Source organism: Lactuca virosa, chromosome 1 (genome assembly GCF_052849685.1).
Source record: "Lactuca virosa cultivar CGN04683 chromosome 1, Lactuca_virosa_CGN04683_v6, whole genome shotgun sequence".
NCBI lineage: Eukaryota > Viridiplantae > Streptophyta > Magnoliopsida > Asterales > Asteraceae > Lactuca > Lactuca virosa.
In genome coordinates, this window is record NC_136426.1 from 133167145 (window position 1) to 133178993 (window position 11849).

General features: G+C 35.9%; 1 long non-coding RNA gene across 1 annotated transcript; it reads right to left on the bottom strand.

The window, feature by feature from the left end:
- Positions 1-328: 328 nt before the first annotated feature.
- LOC145158375 (uncharacterized) lies at positions 329-2617 on the bottom strand. The gene is made up of 3 exons (XR_013737261.1): positions 2507-2617; positions 1131-1188; positions 329-492 (listed from the first exon to the last, which is right to left on the bottom strand). It is a non-coding gene; the product is annotated as an uncharacterized LOC145158375 (long non-coding RNA).
- Between the last annotated feature and the right edge of the window lie 9232 nt (positions 2618-11849).

An 11849-nucleotide genomic window follows, 5' to 3' on the forward strand; every position in this document is an offset into this window, starting at 1 on the left:
AATTGTATTAATGTTGATACTTGAGATTTTCGGGAAATATGACATGTGATTTTTATGTTTGAAATGAAAAAAAATTGGTTTGAAAATTTCGGTGTTACACCCAATTAATAATTGGGTTTCAAGCCCAAGGTCCAACTCACACTCCAAAGGCCCAAAAGTCAAGTAATGGGCCAAAGCCCAACATATGGCCCAATTTTCCAAATTGGGCCCAGACCTCTACATGGTCTTTCCTTAAGGTCCATCCAATTATCCTAGTCCAAACTTGTAGCATACCAAAATTCAAGGCCAAAAATTTCATTCTAAATAAGTTATTATAAAGCCAACAATATAAGAAACATCCATAATAACATATCATGTCAAAACCAGTACGTCAATAATCAAAACATGTCATCATAAAATAATATCAGAGTATAATCCCAAAGATCTCATGTGCGGAAAACATAGTGTGATGCGTTGCGATCAAGCCGACTCCTTTCCTTTGAAAACGAGTACCTGAAACCAAAACTGTAAACCGTAAGCACGAAGCTTAATGAGTTCCCCCATCAAACCACATATCATACAATCACATACTGTCAGGCATACTGGGGTGCCCGACCTACCCCTTCGGTATCTTTCAACCGGTATACAGGGACTGTTTCACCCCCTATCACTATCACATAATAACATAGCATACATAAATATATTGTCAGGCATATCTGGGTGCCCGACCTACCCCTTCGGTATCATTCAACCGGTAACCGGGAGCTGACCTCCCCATCGGTATCTTTCAACCGGTAACCGGGAGCTGACCTCCCCTTCGGTATCTTTCAACCGGTAACCGGGAGCTGACCTCCCCTTCGGTATCTTTCAACCGGTAACCGGGGACTATTTCACCCCTACCACTACCACATAATAACATAACATAACGTACTGCTAGGCATGCATGGGTTTCGGTATCTTTCAACCGGTATCCGGGGACTATTTCACCCCTACTACTACTAACATATGTATAATAGAGCATCCTAGCACATCAAGCATATCAGATAGTGGCAAACCAGACAATTATCACAAAGACAATCATTTAACAAATATCTCCTACTAGTGGGCCGACATTGTGGCCTTAGACCCACTTCTACTGGAAGGTAACTCACCTCACACTGCTGAAGTCCCGCAGACCCAACCCCAGCTGCTGGATGACAGATTCCCGAACTGTCAACATCAAAACATCACCCAATTAATAATTAGGTTCCAATACATAACCATAAGTCCATGCTTGGGGTAAAATACGACTTTACCCCAATCTTAGCTTGATCCAAGCCCAAGGCCCAATCCAAAGTGCCAACAGTCAACTATGAGTCAAAGCCCAACTTATGGCCCAATTTTCCAAATTGGACCTAAACCTTTACATGGTCTCATTCTAACGCCCAACCATTTAGTCCAGTCCAATTATATGGCATTCTAATGGGCCAATATCATACAATCATCAAGGCCCAGACTTTGGCCTATCTATGGCCCAATTTTCCAAATTAGGCCCAAACCCTCATATGGGCCTTACCCTAACCCCATCAACATTTTCTAGTCCATATGATTATTCTTGGATGGCTCAATAATGTGACATCCCCAAATTTCTCGGCCAGAAAAGACCGATTTAGTTTATGCTTTTAAAATAAAATCAGAGTAATCCTTTGATTAAAAGAGTTGCAGAATTTGTTCCCAAAACAAAATATGATAAAAATTTATCAAAGCATTTCTTAAAGAAATGTATTTTCATTATATAACAAAACCTCGGGATGTCATGTTCCGATACATACCAAAAGCATAAACAGTAAATTATAAGCCTTACAACAGTTATTTACAACTACAGGCCTATAATCCAAAATCCCTTATCATTATCCAACTATGCTCTTGTGCCACTACCTATAATACAAAGATTACTGAGTGGGTCACGCTTGGGAGCCTGGTGAGCATATAGGGTTTTCAACCCACAATAAATAAATTTATTAATTTCATCAAACAACAATAACCCGATTACCCATTCCCGTTATCCTCACTTTACGTCCCTAAAACAACTATCACAAGGGACCTAGCCTAAGGATTTTCATCGGGGCGACAACACTGCTTTGGGGGTTTCCCAGCAATTTATATCAAATAAGATAACCATGTGGGGGATGGAGTACAGCAAATGAACACCCAAGCTCATTAACACCTACAGGTTACGAGCCTGCCATCGTTCCACTGGACTATCTAGAAAAGTCTGTGGTTGTCATCCATACTCCGCTAGATGACTGGATCACAATAACATCGAGGCCTCTCATCATTTTATTTCATCACACATCAACTATCTACCCATGTTATACCCAACATATTTGTAAATAAAAATACATATACAGTTTAAATAATTTAAAACATGTATAAAATTCATCATCCAGTATAGATAGCAAGTATACAGATAATATGCACACATAGCACGTAATTTATATAAAATACTTCATATCTATGTGTAAGATGAAAATAACTATGTATTCACCTGATATGACGAGAGTAAGCCTCGGATCGTAATTAGTTCTGACAATAACTCCTCAAGCTTTTATTAACTGAAACTCCCCTTCCAAAATATTTTTTATTCTTTCTTTCTAAATTTAATAAAATGGTATGATTTAAAAACTCAAAATTGGTCTCCTGTTTATACTACTCCATAAGGATAAGATTTGAACAAAACTACTACGTCTCACTTTCGTTTCCTCCACCATTCGCCGCTACGTATGATCTAATTTTGCTTGACACGTAATCTATTCATCATACTTCGATTATTCTAATTTCTATGGCCACGTATTCTTTTTAACACATATCCATACCATGTAATTGTTTTATATAAATCACAAATATCCTTCCTTTAAAGTTTTCCGTAAAAAGCTTTACGTTCTTTATATTATATACATATAATATATATATTGGGTTTAGAACGGAATCATAACATTTATACATACATATTTGTTTAAAATAATACAATTCTCATAGTATACAAACTCACATATAACCAACTATTTTATAATAGATTAATTAGCTTACTTTTTCTTTTCCCTTTTTTTTTATTTTTTTTTTATTTTCTTATCTTTTTTTAATGAATAACGAATTCTTTATAATACTAAAATTTGTAACCAACAAGATATGCAAATAGAATTTCCAGTAGGATAATATACGAATTCAACGGATTACTAAATATATATAACAAACGTTTCTTTACGACATATCCAAATTTATAATTTATAACTAACGTCATAAAATATACTTGATAATTATTTTTGAGAGTTTTACCGCGAAAATATATCAAATATATATTTATTTCTATTTTTATATCGACGGGCTCGTAATTATGGCTTCTACGACTTCGTTTTGATTATTTGCCGTAAATAATCTTTTATTTTTAAACGTTTATTTAGCCTTATTTAAATTTTTTTTACACGAATATTATATACACATAATATTTGTCCAATTTCCAAACATATAATTTATAAACACATATACTCGTCTAATCCCCTTTCACTTATTCATAATATGTTACAATCGTCAACCGATGTAAATACATATTTTATAATTATGCCAAGCAGGAAACACAGACGTTACAATTATCTCCCCCTTAGGATGATTCCGTCCCGGAATCATGCAATAGCAAACAGATGTTGATAGTGACTTCTCATGTCGCTTTCTGTCTCCCAAGTGAGGTTCGGCCCATTCGTATGTTTCCATCGAACCAATACTAATTCGATCATCTTACGTCGCAACTTTTTCGTCTTACGGTCAACAATTGCGTCGGGTTCCTCAATCAACCTCTTGTTTAGATCGATCCTTAACTCAGAAAGTGGGATCATATCGGGTTCTTCACCTAAGAACTTTCTCAAATAACAAACATGAAATGTGTTATGGATAACATTCAGTTCTTCGGGTAATTCGAGCTTGTAAGTTTGGTTCCCAATCCTATGAAGAACTTTAAACGGTCCAATAAACCTTGGACTTAACTTTTCCCTTTTACCAAATCTTATAAGTCTCTTCCATGGTGAGACTTTAAGTAAAACCGAATCTCCAACTTCGAATGTCATCGGTCGTCTCTTCTTATTAGCATAGCTCTTCTGACGATCCTGAGCTGCTAACATCCTTTCCCTGATCACTTTCAACTTTTCAGCAGTCTCATGGACTATCTCGGGGCCCATGAACTGCTTTTCCCCCGCCTCAAGCCAACAAGACGGCGTACGACACTTCTCTCCATACAAGGCTTGATAGGGTGCCATCTTGATGCTCGAGTGGAAACTGTTATTGTAGGAAAACTCTACCAGAGGTAAGTGCTCATCCCAGTTTCCTTGGAATTCCAGGGTATATGCTCTCAACATATCTTCGAGTGTTTGTATCGTTCTTTCGCTCTGACCATCAGTCTGCGGATGGTAAGCTGTACTCAAACACAACTTCGTACACAATTCCTCTTGTAGACTTTTCCAAAACCTTGAAGTGAAACGACTATCACGATCTGATACAGCCGTTAGAGGAACACCGTGAAGTCTTACAACTTCCTTCACGTAAGCATTTGCAAGCTTATCCATAGACCATTTCTCATTGGCTTCTATGAAGTGTGCACTCTTTGTGAAACGATCCACGACTACCCAAATCATGTCGTGTCCGTTTTTTGTTCTAGGCAGTTTAGTCACAAAATCCATGGTGATGTCTTCCCATTTACCCATGGGTACAGGTAAAGGTTCTAAACTCCCATACGGTTTCTGATGTTGTGCCTTAACCCTTGCACAAGTCACACGCTCGGCCACACACTTTGCAACATCGAGCTTTATCGTCGGCCACCAGTAATAGGGTTTTAGGTCCCTATACATTTTAGTGCTACCGGGATGAATCGAGTACATGGTTTTGTGAGCTTCTTCCATCAGAAGATCTCTTATGCCTCTTGTCTTAGGTACCCAAATCCGATCGTGGAATACCTTCAGTCCTTGACTGTTTATACCGAACACTAACGTTCTGCCCAAACGTTCTTCCTTTCGGTCATTCTTCTCTGAAGCTTTTTCTTGAGCTTTCTTAATACTGTAACACCCAAAAATTCAAGCCAATTTAAAACTTTTTAAACAACCCAAAAACCATTAGTTATTACAAACTTGTTTTCAAAATGTAGAATATCAGAGTATCCCAGAAACATAGTTATAAAAAGTGAGGAGCTATACGATCACGCCTTTGCCCTGCCACGATCCTCTGATGCACCTGAAACAATAAACTGAAACTGTAATCCCGAAAGCTTAGTGAGTTACCCCCAAAATACCGATACACATACAGTCCACATAACCATGTCAGCAATAACATATCATAACAAACTGAACAGAACAGCACATAACGGATCCACAGCCCTACAAACTGTAATACCCATGAGCCCACAGTACGCGTCTCCCTTAGCCCGTAACTGGAATGCTCCCGAGCCTACAGTACGAGTCTCCCTTAGCCCGTAACTGCATGTTGCGTTTTGAGCATTCTAACACTCCTATGGTGTACATGCAACCCTAAATACCTTGGATCTATGTTTTCTCTATTATACATGCAAATATCAATTTTCCAAGGTATTTATCCTAACTAGCATATTATGAAATACAAGTAATATAAAATCTAGTAGAATTACATACCTCTTTGTTGGTGCTTGATTCCATGGAGCTCAAGAGCCTAGTGCCCCAAGTGTGACACCTCAAATGGTTCACACAACACCATGAACACTTGGAATAACTTGAGAGAAACTAGAACACTTCTAAAATCGGTTTGCCCTCACTTTTTCTCTAGTGGCCGATTTCTTCAATAATAAGATCATTATATAGTTAGTCACAATTAGGGTAAACCCTAATTGTCATGGCTTTCCATTTCCTTGGATCCATGGGTTCAAATACACCATGGAGCATCCATGGAGTATCCTATGGGTTTTAGCCCAACTTAATAATCCATGGGGTCTTAGCCCACTATACAAGTATGGATGATTTACACAATCAACCCATATATTTAATTAGTCTTCTTTTGATCACTTAATTAATTCTTGATCAATACTAATTAAATAATCTTATTAATATATTAGAACTTATAATATATTAATAAACCTTAAGTGTTATTTCTCTCATTTTAGTCTATCCAAATGCATGATGCCATGCAACCCAAATGGACCATGCCGGGTCGGGTCAAGTATATACCAATTATAGTTATGGACTTAGACACTAATCCAACAGTCTCCCACTTGGATAAGTCTAATAACTATTATTGCAAGTACGCCTTCACAACCCGACCAGCAATCGTAGCTCTTAAAAGCTGCTGCCGAACTCTGAACAAATCAATGACGCGTCCATTAGATAAGTGATCATATATTCCTCCATTCTAGATATCATATGGACTGAGACATGGATTATAATCATTCTCTCTGTCCATTTGTTGTTTCCCGATGCCTGATTTATGATGACTGACTAATTGAACAAATCAAATCAGTCCAGGCTTGGCCAAGCACTTAGGGGTGCCATCACTAAATCATCGAGGGGCCCACAGATATCGTTTTTATCCCATTAAAGGTAAAAGGAATGGATAAACTTCGACTCATATGCTTGTACTGACTACTTGTTGAATCATACACAAAGGCACGTTTTATAACATCGAGTTACCAATGCGTTTTCGTGCAATCAATGTATAACCAACTCATAGTCAACAACTCATATCTCTAGGTTTGAAGAATATAAGATATTATCGTCTCATGATTCACTCGTGATAAAATCCATGAAGTGATTCAAATGAGTGTGGGTTGAATCCAATACTCAGAACTTATGAGCACTCATGAATGTTGTAGCAACCATTTCTATGTCTAATGCACCTTAGATAAATCTTACAATCCAGATTCATGACATTCTTGATTCATATCTACTTCCAACATATGACCGACTGTGGATGGTTTGAATAACTTAGTCATTTGGGAAGAATGACCTAGTTATTCTGGAAGTCAAAACATGCAAAGTGAAACACAAGAATAATACTTAATCCTATATGGTCCCAAACTCTTGAGTGTAAATAAAAACCCTTTTATCTAAGCACCATATTGACTACTCATTATTCATTGTTTCGATTTATCAACTTAATATTTGAATTGAAACAATAGTCATGCCATGCACCAAGCATGCATACTATGTTCGTCCAAACAATAGTTATGCCATACTCCAAGTATGCACACTATGTTTACATGTGGTCCTCTCTTTGTGAAACAGATCGATTGACAATATTTCAATGATGCTCATTTCACAATCTCGATCCTCTTGTCATTTACTGTAATATGTTAGATTCTAAACTTATATGCAATGATCCTATTGTAATGACTATACCCAAAAGTCACAAAGACTTGGCAACAAACATTACAAAGAATTCCAATGGAGATCAATTCCATGGAAACGAAGTCTCAAATTCAAAGTACATTCCTTTGAACATCCTTCTTGCATTAAGTTCTCTAATCTTACACAGATTCAAAGAATAACTTCCACCTATGGAAACAATTCCATATTACCATTTTGACCATCACTTCTGAACAAGAGTTGCCTCTTTTCAAAATATGTCAATATGGTCCTTACTCTATACTTCTAATTGTCCATGAGCAACCAATCTTTGGTAAACCTCAGATTGTCCTCGACAATTTGCTTAATCATTTTAGTCATATCCAGTTCTATTCCTTTTCCATTTTAATGCCTTAGGCATTTGGAAAATTTATAATGGATTATAGCACATGTAATCGAACCTATACCCGAAGCATATAGGACACGATTCATGCTATAAATTTTTTATTTGCCATGTTCTCACAATTCGAACTATGAAGAGGGATGCCGTAATCATAAACGAATTTTGAGAACGCAACATATATAGAATTTCCTTATGTTGAACCATTCCAGCATAACATTCATATATATTCTTGACTAAAGTTGATTAAAATCTCAATCTAAGCTTGTAGAATTGGAATGAAGTATAAAATCCTCTCCCTTAATTATAGCAAAACAACTTTTCAAAGCGAATTGAAACTTTTTGTTTTCTATAATTAACATTGCTAGCTTGTAACATAATCATCATGCTCCCACTAGCATAATGATTATTATCTTACTAGCATAACACTTATGCTCCCAATAGCTTTGACATGTATCCAGAAATCAACTGGACCTCTAGAGATCAATACTTTATTGTCTTTCTTACCAAAGTTCAGATTTCTGATACGAGATTGCTTTGATAATACTTTATCAAAATCATACACCTTTCCTTAGATAGCTCACATGTTTGTCTAGACCTTTTGCAATTCTCACTACTTAGTGTGCCGGTTAACCACACACGCTCCACTAACTATATGAGAATGCAAAGCCAACTTTAACTGGAATGGGCACAGAAATATGATATGTCAACACGATAGGTTACAAACCTCAAGTCGTGGGCTAGTGATTAACAAATATCTTGATTAGTTCTTGAAACTATTTCATGATCTTTTAAACTCCCACTGTCCTCTTGACATATAAGACTCTCTTGCCCAATATTCAAGAGATAGTGCGAATTCTTTTACAAACACTTCACACAATTGGCCTTAGTTGGTCTTTGTTTTATCCAAAACATCACAACTTACCAATTTCAAATGTACAAGAGTAAGAAAACATTTTACACTACATTTGACAAGTGTTTTAAACCTTTCTTAAGATTATGTCACTCAAGGCTCAATCTTGGAGTATGACTCTAAGATTTTATTTTGGAATGAAGTATGATTTATCTTTTGATTTAACCATTTCCACAATTCACGATTCCTCTCCTTAGCCAACAAATGCACTAAGGTGTCCTTAGAGGATCAATTGTGATATGGTTCCATAATCACTAAGATAATCATAAAACAAGATACACAAGTACTCTCCCATCTCTTCAGATTGGAGAAACTTTTATCTTTCTGCCTTATTTGATTCTTCTTATTCATTCTGCCATATATTGAAACTTTTCCAATGTTTCAGAATTACACTTAAACTTGTAAGCATAATCATATTTACTAAACTTTAGTAAATCATAACGAATAATCTTATCAACCTTTGTGGTGGACCTGACCAGTGCACAACCTAATGTACCCGATCCTTTAGTCCTTCGCTTGACTCACATGCGGATGTGAACAAGGAATTAGTCTTAATTTACCAAAGATGAAAAATCTCATTCATCACACAACACAACTTGCATGATTCCAAGTTTCTATCAAACTGAAACTTGGATGATGAAAATCTTTCCTTATTTGATAAATTATGACACTACCACAAACGAAAGAATCAAATTCATTTTCCAATATTGCTTATCGATGGAAACATATAAACAACAATTTTTCACAAATGCCTTTGTAAGGATACTTAAAATAAATAAAATCAAAACTTTTCTTTTATTTTAAAACTTGCGGAAAAACTTATCCTTACAATGCAAATTCATATGAAAACTTTGTTGTTATCTATTCCTAAGCAATATCTCATAACTCTTATGCAGTGGCTCAAAATTCTGGTCATCGAACCATGCGATCAGAATCAACACACTTTTTCTTTAAGCTTCCTTTGATTCTTCAAAAATATCAAAATGTAATTACATTACATCATGTATTAAGAATCACAAAAGGAGACTTAATAGAGTTAGATAGTGGACTTTACCTGAAGCAAAGTCAAACTTTTGACTTTTACCAACCTTATGAAATTTCAAGTAAATTGGGCAGCTTCGCAACCAATGTCCCTTTTATTGGCAAAAGAAATATATGGACTCTTTGGAAATGGTATATGGGACTATCTCAGACTTAGCCTTTCTCTTTACCATTAGGTCAAACGACTTGACCATGGCCGATCCCCTTTCAATTGGGAAGAGAAAGTCTTTCTGGACTTCCAATGTCACCATTGTCAATGTCCAAATAGGTTTAGGAAGTAGATCTTCCAATCTAATTTGCTTTACCAACGCCCCAAATCATTGTTGATTCAGCATCATCAAGCAAATAGGTAAGATCATTAAGGGTCATGTCGTGATCTGTCATCGGGGAGTGACTGAAGAACCAAGTCAAAAGCCAACTACCTCGAGACTTCGACACCCGACTCTCCCGGCTTGTCCATATGTGACTTAACCTCTAAGATTTAAGCACATATAGACTTTGCTTGCCAATAGGGATTGAGTGACTTAGAACTTATCAAGTCTTGAAACTTGTGGGATAGAGAGATTTATTGGAGGAGGTGGAGGAAGTGAAGTATGATATCCAGTCCCACTAATACACAACAAAGGGACTGATCTTTCACCTTTGGTTGCCATTTGGGATATCATCTTCATTAGGAAGCTTGTTCCTAAATATTTGGGAAGACCATAGTTGTCTGAAGGAGACATCTATAAGGGAGAAATTCAAGTTAGTTGATTTAAAGTCCTTAATATAACACCCAATATTAAATATTAAGGCTAGGACCCAACAACCTATTTATAACCGGAAGAGGGATGTCGTAATCCAAGTTATAAAATAGTTGAAGGTAGGTAAATGACGATTTACCAATTTCCACCACGAAAACGAAATATAATTAAGTTTTAACTGGATTTGAAACTCCTAGATCTTTTGAGATACATTGAACTTTCAATGGCATGTTTGAATCTCGATTGTGCCCTCTCAAGTTTGTGACTGGGATGCCGAGGATCACAAACAAGGTGTGAATAACCATGCAAATATACTTGGTACCCTTAATATTTATCACTTAATCGATGTGCCGGTTAACCACACACGCTCCACCGATCTATGATAAACTTAAGTTACCCTTTGCCACTCTTACTAGTCGTTATTAGTGTGCCGGTTAACCACACACGCTCCACTAACGACTTGGTAAGGTACAAAGTGTAATTTCATGGGTTAGCACCTTTTCACATTTTCCTAAGTAACTAAGATTGGGAATTTATAAGTGTTTAGTTACTTAGTATTTATCATTATACTTTTAATTAAGGGAGAATTATAGTCCTTTCCTACCCGTTCGGCTAACGACCCTCCACCAGTCAAGGAAGCGGTGGGTGAGAGTGGACACCCATTAAACTGTCATTTTATAGGCAGTAACCTTATACCCCCCTTATAGACCGGCTTCGTGAATGAGGCCTACTAATGGTAAGATCGACTTTATCTTATACATGTCTATATAATTAAAATTATAATAATAGTATAAGGGTTGAATTTTAAACTTTTAAAATTCTAAGGTTTTAATTTGGAATTAAAGTATTAGAGTATAAGACTTTACAAATTCCAAAACTTGAGGGCAAGTTTTGAAACTATTTCAAGACTTTTCATTTCATAACTTATGAGTTTAATATACATTAAAATGAAGACTCTTCATTTTTTATGTAACTCCTTATTCTTTAATAACACTTTTAAAGAAGTGACTCTTAAACATCCATAACTTGAGGACAAGTTATGGAGTTATAAAACAATTTAGTGAAAAGGACTCTTCATTTTTGTGTAACCTATGACACATTTATGAGTTTTAAGATTCATAAATATGACTTTTCACATAACTTGAAGACAAGTTACAAAAACATATTTTATGAACTTCTTTTAGATCAATATGGATTGAAAACAACTAACACATAATTTTTTTATTAATATAAATCAACTCATAAACAAGGTAACAAAAAAACTTTTGGTAATCCATAATTTGAGGACAAATTATGGAGTCCATACAATTTCATTAAGATCAAGAATTATACTAACAAAACAATTTGTACATAATTCCTATGATCTAACAAAAACTCACAAGCATGATCATTCATAATCAACAACTTTTCAAGAATTACATAAACATATATAAACTTGAAACTTT